The sequence below is a fragment of the Meleagris gallopavo genome, chromosome 1, assembly GCF_905368555.1.
Source record: "Meleagris gallopavo chromosome 1, MGAL_WU_HG_1.1, whole genome shotgun sequence".
NCBI classification, from domain to species: domain Eukaryota; kingdom Metazoa; phylum Chordata; class Aves; order Galliformes; family Phasianidae; genus Meleagris; species Meleagris gallopavo.
Window position 1 is genome coordinate 15,339,382 of NC_139404.1, and position 15,203 is coordinate 15,354,584.

Consider the following 15,203-nt stretch of genomic DNA (forward strand, 5'->3'; position numbering starts at 1 on the left):
TAAAAATTACAATTTTCTTTCTTTTCAATTTTTTGCTCCAATATATTTCAAGTTTCATTGGAGAATGGCATTTCCACTCTAAGTGTTCAAAAACCCCGTAAAGGACTCACCCCTCCAAAACGAAATGTTTGGTGTCTGATGGCATTAACCCGCTGTGTGCTCAGCTCTGTATTAAGCTGTGCTGATGGCTGTGGGACGCAGCGGCTGGCACCTGCCAGATGAAAGCTTTCCACAACGCTCTGATTCACTCACACCAACAGTTTTACGCTTGAAGTTCCAGTGTTAAAGATGATTTTAATTAGCTTATGTTTTCCCACCATCTATTGCCTTAAACCAGAACTGCCTTTGTCTAATAGAAACTTCTGAAATATTTTTCTCTGAACTCTTTTTATGCAAATATGCTTTCATTTTAAATTAAAATTTGTTTCAAGTGGAGATTAGGGCACCGTTTTAGAAATGCGTTGGTTTGTTTTAACAAACTGTGCCATCTGGTGAGAAAATATGTCCCCATCACTGTGCTTTTAGCTTTACTATGTCAGAAACTCTCCCGGTGTCTAAGACAGAGTTTGGGTTGTGTACTAATCCATGCATATTAATTAATTGTTAAGCTTTAAACGTACATCTTAATATTACGGTAATTATTTCTGAAGACCCTAAACGAGCATTTAAATAAATAGATTGATAATGAGTTACTTCAAGCTGGCATCAAGCAGTGTCTCTTCAGGCAGCATACCCTGCTGTCAGCTCAGCCCCAGCACAGAGTGAGGCCCCACCTGCAGCTCCACATGCAACCCCAACATGATAAGAACATGATGGAGAGGGTTCACGAGGATGATCAGAGTGCTGAAGTGCCTCTCCTACAGAGAAAGGCAGAGAGAGTTGGGATTGTTAATCTTGAAGTAGAGAAGTTCCAGGAAGACCTCACTGCAGCCTTCCAGTACCTAAAGAGAGCCTACAGGAAAGGTGGAGAGGGACTCAGTGACAAGGAATATATTGGTAGGACAAGGATTAATGACTTTAAACTAATAGAGGGGAGATTTAGATTGTGTGTAAGAAATTCTTCACTCAGAGGACAGTGAAGCCCTGGCACAGCTGTCCAGAGAGCTGTGGGTGCCCCATCCCTGGACGTGTTCAGGGCCAGGTTGGATGGGGCACTGGGCAGCCTGAGCTGGTGGGGGGCAGCCAGCACATGGTAGCAGTTGGGGCTGGTGGGCTCTAAGGTCCCCTCCAACCCAAACCATTCTGGGTTCTATGTTCTGTGTTCACAGTAAAGCTGAGAAAAAGACAATGAATGGAAAAGGACCACCAGTTACCCGTCTAGTGTATCTGTGGCCCTGAAGTTGATGTTTCCCACTCACATTCCAAATCAACAGTGGTGTTTTAGGTTTACCTGCTCAAATTTCCCAGTGAGCACTTCTAAAGCTCTACCTGGCAAAGAGGGCCTGAGAAAGGGAAGGGAAGGGAGGGGAAAAGGAAGGGAAAAGGACTGGCTCATACATCCTGCACACACTGCCAGGGACACATAATCCAATTCAGGCTCACTGCTCTGGATGAGGTGGATGCTCCCACAGAGGACTCACACACACTGAGGTCCAATCCCTCACTCCACACAACCACGTTGTTTGTTGGAATGAGAAACGTGACACACTTGAATTCTCCATGCAGGCTTCATTCAATTAGAAGAAGAAATTGGGTCTGTCGCTCCATGTTTTAAATGGTTCATTTAAACCACACTGTTCTTCAGTTGGAAAATACAGATTTTCTACTTTCCTGAGCTTTGGGACAGGCTAGGAGGACTCAGGAGCAGCTTGGAACATTACATCAGCTGTCCTGCTCCCACACCTCCAACTATTCCTGCAAATTCCCATCACTGCAGCTCCCACTAACTTGAGCGAGATCACTGAGGCAATGTGGCAGTACAAAGAGACATCCTGTACGTGGTGAAACCATACTCACGCTTCATTGTCTTCTCTCAATATGTTTTGTCTGTGACTGGAGAGATTCTGGCTCTGAGATCATTTTCCAGCTGGCAGGTGCACCAGTGGCAATATGGAGGTGCCTAATGAGGGTTTAACCAAAGGGCCCTGTGCATTTGAAGCCCTCTCGCAGCTGACAGCTTTTCTCCTGCTTGGCTTCAGCTGTGAGGTGGGCAGGGGGCTCAGAGCCTTGTTAATAGTGACAGAAGTGTCTCAGCTGGAGGGATGCAGCCTGGAGAGCCATGACTCAGCCGCCTTCGGCACGCAGCCGCCTCGCACGCACCCCCTCTGCCTTCCGCCACGCGTTTATCCAGCCTCATTAAAGCCCGATGTAAAACCAAAATCATTCATCATCTGTGATTAAATTAGTGCCCCCATAAAACTTTAATATGCCTGCTGAAAATTAGCCACATTCAAAATGCGCTCTCCTAAATATTTTACCCAACACTTCCCATTGAAATGATGCACAACATTTTTTTTTTATTTACAAGGACAGTGTTTAAGTTTAATTGCAGTGTTTTAAAGGCAATGCAAGTTCTCCTCTGTACTGCCCATTGCACATTGCTCAAAGCCTGCAGCCCACCCCTGTCATCCAGCGACCGAGCACAACTTCAGAGCGTGCCTGATTGTGTTCCGAAACACACATCATTTTCTGTGCCGAGATTCATAATTTGGGGAAGTTATTTTAAGCAGTCTGAACAAGAAACTGTGGGAGCAGCGCGGGGATGGATGATTAAATGCATTTGTGCGTTGCACAATGCCGCTGCTGAGGCACATCAGGCAGTCACTCGGTTTGCAGCACAGACGAAGTAGGAGGACATAATTCCTCTCTGCGTGTTATAATGACTGGGATTCTTGGTTTTAAACCAGCATAGGGTCTATGTTGCAATTCAATGCAGGGAAAAGCATAAAGTCATTAGTGCAGGAGTATGATTGTTATCATTAGTGCTATTTGTTAAGTGTTAATTATATGCTAGGCTTAACACAAGTCATAAAATAAAATCTCCTGTTCTGCACTGTTTGCAGACCTGGTAGTCTTTGCAGCACTGGGTGGTGAGTCTCTGGCTGTGAGGAGCCCCTCACAGTGCTGCTGTGGGTTCTGCTCCTCCTGGTGCTGGTGGCTCAGCCCCACACACTTGGTGCTGGGATGCATCACCAGGGAGAAGCCACTTCTCCAGCAAGAGTTGGGAAAGAAGGAGCAGAGACTGAAACTGAGGCCTCCACTTTCTGTGTGAATAACATAAGAAGCAAATTAATGGGCAACTGTAGAACAAGGGTGTCGGGGTCCTTATCAAATTGTAGAGAACCTTAAATCTGTCCCCAGGTGGAAGGGAATTTGCAGTATTATTAATTTGCAGTGATTAACGAGGACTCTGAGTGGCAAAGCAAAACTTGATGTGCTTTCATTGTAACAGTGGATAAACTACGAAATAGAGCAGAGTGAACGTAGGAGAGGGCGTAGGAACAATGTTGTAGGGCTCTTTGTTAAGCTGCTAACGGCATCCAACACTGTTTTTTCTCAACCAGGATATTCCCCAGGGTGTTGCGTTGTGTTCCAGCCCTCTTAAGAGCTAGTTATTCCTTCAGGAATGACTGAAATCTTAAACACTTTCATGTTTTTTCTAGCCTGAAATTATTTCAAAAGAGGCTTCTTTCCTGAAAAATGGGCTGCCTCCTGAAAGCTTCGCTATTTATTATGCTCAGGAAAACACAAGTACTTTCTGATTCATTTTTTCCTCTGGGAAACTCAATTACAGATCACGGTAATGAGAGGAATTTTTTTTATCTTTTAATATAAATAGATAGGTTTCATTTCCTAACATAAATAGACAGTGTTTTTTTAGTGCATATAAAAAGATACGCTCAGAATACCAACACATCGTCCAGCAGGCATCACTACTGTCAGCTTTACAAGGAAGGGCCAGCTCTCTATTAAAGGCAAAAGTATACTAGCATATATACAACATATGCTAACACATGCAGCACTTGCATTTTTAGGTGAGGAGAATGTCCGCGTTTCAGGCTGGTCCTTAGGCTTGTCAGGAGGATGAATAAGGCATTTCACAAGATTGGTTCAGTAATTCTTCTACCAGTGCTCTTTGGTTACCAGCTCCTCCTTTCACCATTAGAAGGGATTTTAGACACGATGTACCATATACAAGAGGAGAGAAAAAACAAATACTGCTTTATGTGTGATAAATCTTGGTTGCTCCATCAGATATGGTTTGATCCAGAGGACACGAGCTCACCAGGGACAAACCCCATCACCAGCCTTGGCCATGGACGTGTTTTAGGAGACCCATCAAGCAATGTGCTGGCCATGCTGCAGGAACCCAGCAGCCCCTTGCTGCACAGGGTCTGTTGCACAGACAAAGAGCTGACATAAAAGCAAGGCTGGGAAAGTAACACCAAACCTCCTCCCAGAGTCATTCCAGACCCAGTGGTCACCCTGCCCAAGGAACAGGGAAACTCATGCACACAAGCAGAAAACATTTTGGAGAAATCTACAGATTCACAGTGGTGCTGCACTGCTGGGTGTTGGCGGGTGATGGGACATGGGTTTAAGAATATAGAAATATCACTATGTGCTCCTGCAAAAAAAAAAAAAATCTTTTGAGATTATGTATTATGTGAAGGCAAGCTGGCAACAATAACTCTGAGAAGGAAGAAGGCACAAAAGAGATAAGCAGGCTCATAACTCAGGGAGCAGAACATACCTTCCATCAGAAGGAAGAAGACTGGGGAAGTGCTGATAGTCCTACTTAGAGATGAGATGCTGCAGAGAAGCTGCAGCTCTAGAATCTCTTCATCACTTCAGCTGTTGCTGTTAGTACATCAGAAATGAAAAGGCCAAAATTAATGGTGCAAAATGCTGTAAAATAGGTCATCCAGATTCTGAATGTTCTGAAGTAGAAAATGCTGAATGAGGAGTGGTTCCTAGCCATCAGAAAACTGGCTAACCTGCAGATAGTAGGAGTTACGAGCCTTATAACAAGAACGATCACATCTCTGAAGATACACTTCAAAGTGAAGGAATGGATAGAAGATTCAACCACAAAGCATCATTGTGCATGAGACAGCAAGCCAACAAGTTACTTTTTTTATGGATAATGGACCAGCCTGCTGCAGATCACCAGGTGCTGAAGGTAGCCAGCAGCCAGGGCACCAGGCCAAGCATGTTGCAGTTGAGGAAACTACCACGCAAGAGGCCAGAAGCAGATCCTCAGTGCTCACAACTGGAGCAAGATTTGATCAGTTTTCTCCCTATGGGCAGGCCTTTCTATAAATTCAACAGTACAGAAAGAAAATTAAGGTCATTAGTTTGGTTGGAACAGCTGATAAACTCCTCTGCCAGGACTTAATCTCCTCAATTATACACTGAAAAAAGTCATCCATCAAATCATTTTTAGATGCTGTGTGTTTTGAAGGCATCAGCCATTAGCACAAATCTTGTTCACATCCTATTTAAACTCTGAGACTTCATACTCATATACCAGCAGTTAAAATGAGCGTCACAACAAGGTCTTCTCCCTCCAGTAGGGATTCACCTCTACAAACACTAGTCTTATCTGGGGAAACAGTTGTGGAAAAGCGAGAACTGTTTTGCATGATGTGCATGGGGCTATCCATCAGTTTGTTTTCACTGGATCACAGGAAGATGACCATTCATCAACCACACGTGACTTGAAGGAGAAGTCTAGTGTGGACTTGCCATATTTGAACATCAAAACAAACAAAACTAAACTCCCGCAGGTCTTGTGTTTAATTTTCTAACCCTAGCATTGTCTCAGAGACCCCAGAGACCTGCCTACAGTCAGGTCCTCTTGCAAAAAAATTCCTGTACCCAAGGAGACATTGCAAATCATCACTGTGGTTGGTGCAAGTACAAGAGTTCCCGAAGCACCCCTGGGGTTGATCTAGCTCTTTGGCAGGAACAGCACAGAAAGATATTATGTATTTCAAAATCTTATTTTTAGGGCATTGGTCAGTCGAAATCAACGTAGGCTTGATTGCTGTCGTCCACGATCCCACTTGTCTCCCCAGCCACGTTCTCCTCTGCACAGACATCTGCATGGCTAGAAATCAACTCTACCAAAAACCTGCTACATCTGAGAGGCAGCTGAGTCCCATGCACCAGCTCAACATTGTGTGTGTGAGAAGGTACACATCTCCAAGGCTAAGTTGTGGGACAACCAAACTGAAGATACTGTAACCTTGCTCAAAGCTATCCAGCAGATGATGAAGCGGCAGTAATCATGCAGTAGAGCTCCACAAGGTTTCTTATGAGGCCCTTCATGCATTAGCATGAAATGTGTGACTTCTGTTCCTATGGGATAATTATGCCTCCAAGTGTCCTATTGCTGCTCGCTGGAAGTGTTTAAGTATTTCAGCAATGCTTGTGACAACATCTGCCAGGCACAATTCAACTCAATTCCTTTTAATGATTCATTTTCATGAATTGTACATCTATTTTAAGTGCACTGCAGTTACTTCAGAGAGAGTAGTAATGAAAATTTAATATTTTTGTCTTCTTACACTATCATGGTAAGCACAAGATGCAGTCACCATTGCAGTCACCCAGGCAAAGTGCCTTACCAGAGCCCTACTATGCTTTCTTGGAAAATGATCCAGATTATTTATGTTACAGTTAAAGGAAGAATACATATGTAATTCTTCATTTACATGAAGAGTCTCTTTTTGATTAGTGAATATGTAAATCTTAAATGCCATTATGTAAAAGTATACGCATCATCAGGCAGAGAAGGTGTCATCATTAAGTATGTAATCATAAATCCATAATAACAGGAAAACCTATGTAGGCAAAGTCTAGACATACAGCCACCTTCCAAAAAAATCGTTATGATATGGGGCATGAACAGCTGAAATGTGTTGGCAGAGCTGGGGATGGCAAGTGGCACAGCAATGCAACTCGCCTCCCCAAGACACCTGTCCTCTCCTCTGCTGTTCTGGGTGAAAACTGGCCATGAAATGGGATTAAAACAGATGGGCAGAGAGAGAGGGCATATCTACTTGGAGAATTTTCCTTGCACATTGTATAGCGATTTGCATTCTACACTGAGGAAACAAAATTGGTGAAAACTGCATCTTCTCCAGGCAGGTCACATTTCAGAGCAGACCTGCACTCCTAGAGATCCATAAATCGCTGCAAGGCATACAAAGCAGGAGAAAAGCAAGCTTTGGCTGCTTTACAAAAATTCTCAGGGTCACATTTTTTCTTCTCTAAGGTCAGTGTTAAGTGTGAGCTACAGAGCTCAGGACAGAGGTGGGGTAGCAATGTCAAGTGCCAGACAGCCCTGCTCTACATGGCACTGAGATGTCTCTCCATTGCCTTTTGCTGCATAGTTTGGCATGTGCTACTAGCTACAACGCACTTAAGCTATTTAGACCTGAAAACTGGATTTCAGCTATATTTAAAGAAGCACTGAAACAGAGACATAAGAGGATTCCTTAAGAAAAAATGCTAGCTACTCTCCCAAGGCTTCCAGAGATTTCTGATACTTCTTTTTAGCATTTTGTCTATCCAGCATTGCTGTTTGCAAGGAAGCAAGGATGAAAAACCATAAATAAAGCCCACAGTGTGTAATCTGCATTCTCAGCTGTGAGCTATTGCTCTGACACAAGGAATCATTCTGACTTCTCCCAGTAATATCGCAGAGCACCGTGCATGTGACTAATAATAACAAATTTGTTCACTGCCCTGATTTTATGGTGTGCCCAGTTTATGGGAGTGTTAATGCAGTACTGTGAATTATCAAATCCCATGCAAATTTTGTCAGCTCATAATGGGGCTTCCCCAATTAGTCCTGCAGGTGGGAGTGAATATTTGTTCTTGTGTCACAAGCACTCAGTCCTGATATATACCTCTAAAATATCTGCTGTGGAGAAATTCTCATTTATCCTCTGCTTTTCAAGGCTAATCTAATGAAGTTCCTCTGATTCCAGCAGGTTTTGAAGAGCGAAGCCCAATAAACTAAAGAAAGACACTGCAGAAATGTCACTATGAAGGAAAGCTCTGAAGGATGGCAGAAAATGCATGCAATGAAGAAATTTTTTTTTGGTAGGATAAAAAGCAAAACCTTGGCCATTGCTTTTATATGTATAAAATGTTTCCAAAGCAGGGGGCAATGTCAAATGTCCGATATATACTTAAATCAGTGTCAAGCAGCCCCACCAAAAAGAGGGCTGGGGAAGAAGTTGCTGAGGCAACAGAAGGAGTGGCTCCTCCCCAGAAGAGCTGCAGGAGAAAAGGATAGCTAAGGAGAGCCAAGATCTTGGTCAGCACCAGACCTCCCCCAGCAGAGGCTGTAAAGGAGCTGCAATAATTTTCTGTCACCTTCCTGTGTCTTTCCCCAAGGAGAAATCTGCAGCATTGCAGCTTTCTCAGAATCACAGAACCACAGAATGTTTGAGGCTGACAGGACCCTATGGGTCCCTCTGGTCCAACCCCTACTCCTAAAGGGACACACAGAGCAGGGTGCCCGGGGCCATGTCTTTCTGGACATGGCTTATGGAGATCCCCAAGGAGGAGATCCACAGCGCGTGCCCATGGCCTCTTGGAATTGGGCACCACTGAAAGGAATCTGGCTTTGTCTTCATTGTCCTCCTTTCAAGTATTTATATATATTGATGAGATATCTCCTTAGTCTTTTCTTCTCTGTATTAAAATGCTCCAGCTCTTTCAGCCCTTTCTCATCAGTAGGGTGCTCAAGTCCCTTCATCATCTAGATGGTCCTACACTGGACTCTTTCCTGTACATTCATGTCTTGTCTACCGAGTCGTGTCTGCTACTGAAGTGTCTCTCAGTGGTTATATTTATGCACATCCATGCTAGCAAGGCTTTCACCCATGTTGCCAATCACTTGTCTCTCTGCCATGGGCAACAGCCACCATGCTTGAATGTATGACTCAAGCATGGCCTTCCAGTACTTGAAAGAAGGGGGATCTACTTTGTACATTGTCTAATAGTGATACGACAAGGGAGAAAGGCTTTAATCTAGAAGAGGGGAGATTTAATTTAGATGTTAAGAATAAATACTTCACTCAGAGAGCAGAGAGGCCCTGGCACAGCTGTACAGAGAAGCTGTGGGTGCCCCATCCCTGGAGGTGCCTAAGGCTGGGTTGGTTAGAGCCCTGAGCAGCCTGAGTTGGGGTTGGAACTAGATGATCTTTAAAGTTCCCTCCTCCCTAAGTCATTTTATTATTCTATGATTCTAAGATGCCGTGATCTTAACAGGTGCCAGCAATCAGCGTGAGGTCCCATGGTTGCACTACCCACTGCAACTCCCCAGTGTCTTGCACGGGCTGAGGAAGAGTGTTACTTTATCATCTGAAAGCAAATACACTTTAATTTGATCAGTGTAGATCATATTATTGATGAAATCTGGAAGATAGTCTGTACTTCTCTGTGCATACAGGCAAGACATATTTGGATGAAGAGGAGTCATTTGCAGCTATTGAAGGGAGAATAATTCAAATTATAAATTTTTTTTTCAAAAATAGTTTACATAGCATTATAGACAGAGACTATAAATTAATATCATGATTAACTTTTTAAAATCTGACGTTAACTGTGGCTGGTACAGAGAATTCCTTTATGTTCAGTCTATGCAAATGAGTTCAAAGATATATAGCCCTTGCCCAAGTCCTTATAGCTAAGCAATATTCCTGAGGTATAGTTCTAGTGTATGTCTTAACAGATTTTTTTCATTATTTTTCATTCTTGGGCTATATTTAGTTTTATGTATGAGGCAGAAGTGAATTTTCTTGCTCTAATTTTAAGTGAAAACAAATTTGGTGAAGCTGCTAGCGATGTATGTTAATACAAGGCTCTGGAAATGATGGGTGGATGTGAAGAGATGGATTTCTCCCACATAAGAAGCAAAACAAACACATTCTCAGTACTGAAATCACACAAAAAAGAAATTTCCCCTGACATTGCAGCTATAAATTCTGAAGGTGTTTTTTTGTTTGTTTGTTTGCCAGAAGTTGAAGGAAACAGAAATTCAAGCAGTATTATGCCCTACCAGATGGTTAAAAACTTGGAGTGCAGGAATTAGAGGTTATCCTTTCTTCCAAGAGAGAATTAAGGTCAGAGGTGAAGTTGTCTGTCAACATCTACCTGTTTTATCAACTAACAGCCAGATTCTGACCTCATCAGTAGTAGGACTAATTCTGACAAACTCAACTTGATTTTAGGTAAGCTGATACTACAGGAGGGGTTTTTTTGTTGTTTTTTTTGTTTGTGTGTTTGTTTGTTTGTTGTTTTTTTTTTTGGCCTGGGGAAAAGTCCTTCTAGTGCAACATCAGCTCAATGGGACCTCGAGTCTTGACCCTCTCCTGGACCTAGTGGCATAGACTCACAGAATCATTAAGGTGGAAAAAGACCACTGAGATCACCCAGTCCAACCATCAGCCCACTCCCACCAATACTGCCCCCTAACCATCCCCCTCACTGTCATGTCTCCACATTTTTTGAACAGCTCCAGAGATGGTGACTCTACCACTTCTTTGGGCAACCCATTCCAATGCATTACCACTCTTTCTGAGAATAAATTTTTCCTAATATCATGCACCTCTGGACCTAAAATTTTTTTTGTGCGTACTGTTTTTCAGTTTGGAGACTCTGAAATAACATGAGAGATGTGCTGCAGACCACCACAGTATCATTACATGTTGCATGTTCTGATGGTGCTGTGGGACATGTAGAGTATCTGAGGTTACGAATTCCACACAGATAGCATTGGAAAAGGGAAGGAGGTGGAGAAAATCAGAGTGGTGCAGTCTTGGTCACTCTGTCCCCAGAGAAACTTTTCCTGGAGGGAATTATCCAAGTTGTCCAGGAAAGTTCTGGTAAGGATGGCACAAGGCAGGGAGTGAGCTAGAAAGTTGAAGAACATGGATGATGGAGATCCGGCATGTTTTGTCTCCTGGCCCTCTTTCATTTAGCAATGCACATTGCTTTGCTTCAAACCACATTGTAATTGCTAAGCTAGATTATGGCAGGTGTGAAAGCATGGTGGGGTCATGTGCTTACACCATACCCAGCATGGCCTTGGCACACACCAGCAGGCACGCTGCATGTGGCTACCACCATTTTGGAAGGCAGGGAATTCTCAAGTGAATCAGTCTTGATCAAGTAAGAGCTTTAGGATTTACAGGTATAAATAAAATGTACTTGAAATACTACTAAGTTTTAAGTCCAAAATATTTATTACTGTTTGAAGTCTAAAGTGCTACATTTTTGATAGTTTTTAAGTTGGCAATTCCTTTTAGAATTGAGAATAATTAAATATATCTTTGTAAGGAAACATGTATGTACATATGTACGCATATGAACACGTATGTGCTGTTGTTACCTAGTTAAGTAAGTATCTGAGTAAGCACTGATAAAGAAAACTGTAGGTTGCTCAACTGAGAAGTATGTTATCTACCAGAATATCTGGATGTCTTCCAAATTATTTTTGTTTATACACAAATAAAAAGAAAAAGCAGTACCATACATTGAAAGAAACAACAGTTTTTCATTCTTATAATGAGTTGAGCTCTGATCGCGTGATCGTCTCTGAGAACCTTATCTCTGAGCATCCTGCCAAGGAAGGACAGTGATCAGCTCCTGATACACTATATGAGAAATGAGTCACAGGGCCAAGTAACAGTTAGACATCACTCTGACAATGTGATTTTTTTTTAATATGAAGACTGCTAAACATCATTATTACTTGCTTACTTTTTTTATTTTTTAGCTTATTGTTCTTCACTGCTTGTTTCTCTGATGAAAATTTTTGGAATAGTAAATAAGACTTCAAAATGTGTACATACTTTTGAAGTAAAGTAAGTGAATGTCGTATTAATACTGGTTTCATTTTCCTTTTTACAAGCAGAATCTTTCAGTGAGGTCTTTTCCCAGCCTAGGACACATCTGTTTATTTTGGTTTATTAACTACTCCCCTATGATCTTCTGGAAATCAAAATATGCAGTTGTCTGATTTTTGCTGTCAGACAAAGCCTGAAAAAAAAAACACCTCAGATATTTCCTTACTTTGTTTCTCTTCATTGAGATTACATGCAATTTAAATAGCATCTGAAATAAAGGTATGCAACTGGCTGGTGTAGGTCATGATTCATACACCTTTCATAAACAGCAGGGAAATAATAGTTATTCTGACTGCTTTTGCATATATTTTTGGCTTCAAAGACCTATCTACCATGCAGTTAATAGTAACTATATCAACCAGAAATAACTGTCACTTTTTCATTTTTAATTACTGCATCTGTTATCCCATTTAATCTTGGCATAATAACACAATAGGACATCGCTGAAAATAACATCACATATTATTTCCACTCATGAATGGTGGTTTTGCATAGTGGGAATGCACACCCATAAAAGAGGCACAAAAGTTACTAGTGAATAACCAGAGGCTTCTCCAACACAATGCATCGTAGTGGTATCTCCCATCTGTAGCAGTCACCATGGTTCCTCCATGCAGGGAGGTGCCTGGGCTGCATGTGGTGGTAGAGCCATGGCATTGGCTACCCACTAACCAGAGCTGTGAAAGACACTCAGGCGAACTCCTAGTCCTTTCCCAGCTCTCCATCAGGAAATGATTTCATTTTTGTGTGAAAAGTTCATTCAGTTGGTGCTGCACTGTGTGGGCATGGAAATGTGGAAGGCAGGCACTGCTGAGAGTCCAGCCTGGCCTGAAGTCCTGCCCATGGATGAGCTGGTGGGGAAAGCCAATTTTAGCACAGGGCTGGGATGGAGACAGCATTCATAAAGAAAACAGGGAGATAAGTGGGTTCCTACATTTTTTCTACAATGTTACTCTTCCTATAAAAGGAAATGATGCTCTTCCTATTCAAGGAAAATTTAGGAAACCTGCTTGTGTTTTGCAGCAGATGATGATAACAGCATCGTACATCTGAAGCAGGGTGACTCGCTTTCCTGGCAAATTGAAATGTATTTTGACAGAGCAACCAGCGAGAGTATTGCAAACTTTTCTAAGTATTGTTTAGGTTATCAATAGTTGACGGGTCCTCCCTGGATTTGTGTGTCATTTTAAATGAAAATATTCTTCGAATCATTTATGACACTTTTTGTTTTCATCTGCCCTGGGGTTTGGAGAAGTTAATAAAACCAACCTGCACATCTCAGTAATTTTCTTTGCAGAAAGCTAGTCTGTAAACTCAGATTTCTAGCTTAATATTGTAAGACTATTTTTTTCAGTTGCTCAATTATCTTTTCTAAGCATTTTCTTTTTCCTGGAAACTTCGAATAAGTTCACAGATTTATCTGCATGTATCAATACATAAATGTTTGTTTTCTCTTCTTTTAGGATAATAAAGCCTGTGGGGACTACTGGAAGCTGAGTTTGTTTGAGATGCAGGAGAGAAGAGGGAAAAAGGAAATATTAAGAATACAGGGAGAGACAGATTGAGCTTCATTCAAATAATTGACTCCCAGTGGTAAAAAAAAAAAAAAAAAAAAAAAAAAAAAAAAAAAAGAGGTATAAGCTTTGAGAGAGTCGTGCCTTCATTTAGTCTCCATGTTGGTCCCTGCACGCTGAAGGCAGATGAATTACATGCACAAATTCTTCACACGAGCAGCACAGCTGTATCTTCTGCTGAGTACTGAACTGTAACAAGTGGATGTTGTACTTGAATGGGCTGTACCAAGGTGGAAACATCACAAGAAAATAAAGCATTCACTAGCAACCTAGACTGGTAGGTCTGACCCAATCATGCTTTTATAAATATTCTCCAAAAATTCTTGGCTTGATTTACAGTGATTTGAAAACTGTGGTTTTTATTCATCAGATGAAATTATCAGAAAGAAAATACTTCATATGAACACATCACTTGAAAAGCTGATTAGTGCATTTCTGGCATTTAGGGAACATTTCAATCAGCATTAAAAAACATACTCCTTTGTGGGACATTAGAGGAAAGATTACAAAATTTCTTTATCATGCCATACCAAGAAAATAACTAACATGAATTAGATCATCTTTGAGTGTATTGGCAAAAATGTTATAGACTGGAGATTAAACAAAAAAACCTATCTAATAAACATGAGAGGCTATTGAAAGGAAGGAAGGGAAGAAGGGAGGGAGGAAAGGAGGAAGGGAAGGAAGGAAGGAAGGAAGGAAGCCAGGAAGGAAGGAAGGAAGGAAGGAAGGAAGGAAGGAAATAGAAAAAGAACAAAGAACAAAGAACAAAAAGAAAAAGAAAAAAGAAAAAAGAAAAAAAAAGAACAAAGAAAAAGGAAAAAGGAAAAAGGAAAAAAAGAAAAAGAAAAGAAAAAAGAAAAGAGAAAAGAAAAAAGAAGAAAGAAAAAAGAAAAAAGAAAAAAGAAAGAAAAAAAAGAAAAAAAGAAAAGAGAAAGAAGAAAAAGAAAAAAGAAAAAAGAGAAGGAAAAAAAAAGAACAGAAAAAAAAGAGAAAAAATGAAAAGGGAAAAAAGAAAAAAGAAAAAAAAGATGTATTATGGAAACAGGATGCTCAAAAATTTATCATTTTCACCTGCTACACTGTACAGAACATGATTGGAAATCCTTTCAATAAATTCAGCCATTTTGGTCAGGCAGTGGGTCAGGCTTTGGAGAGCTGCATGTGTTTGACTTTAGCAGCACTCAGTGGGATCTCTGTGAATGTGTCTGAATTCCCATCGGTAGAAAGGCTGTACATTTTGTCACTCCTTCTCCCCTTGTCTTCCACCTCACCTTACATCTGCGTCCCATCCTCAGCCAACACCGTGAATGACACTGCAGTATAGATCTGTGCATACACGAACTTCTTTCAACTTCCATTTCCAGGATTATTTCACTCATCTCGTACTTTTGGAAAACCTTACATATCATTTTTCAAGTGCAGCATCTTGTTCATCTTGTTCTTATAAGTACAGAAAAGCCTTGGCTAACCTGAGCAGCATGATGGTTAGCTCTGAGAGAAGCTATGGAGTAGTTCTGTGGTCAAGAAAGTCCTGCCTCACCCTCAGAAGAGATGGTTAGTCTGTGTCTCTCAGAAGAGGACTAGTCCTTGCAGTTCAGCTAAAGCCCTCCCAAGGCACAGCACTCCTTGTCCTGCTGGCCGTGGAGTCAGATGATTCCGTAGAACTGCTCCATGGGCTGAGTCCTTTTTGAAGCCTAGGGGGTTTGTGCCATTCATTCAGCAAAGCAGGAGGTGCCCTCATTTCTGTCTTCAGGGA

At 41.6% G+C, this 15,203-nt stretch overlaps 1 long non-coding RNA gene across 1 annotated transcript; it reads left to right on the forward strand.

The window, feature by feature from the left end:
• The first annotated feature begins 7,940 nt into the window (after positions 1–7,940).
• On the forward strand, positions 7,941–14,190 carry LOC146545210 (uncharacterized). The gene is made up of 3 exons (XR_014881453.1): positions 7,941–8,055; positions 9,981–10,193; positions 13,334–14,190. It is a non-coding gene; the product is annotated as an uncharacterized LOC146545210 (long non-coding RNA).
• Positions 14,191–15,203: the final 1,013 nt, after the last annotated feature.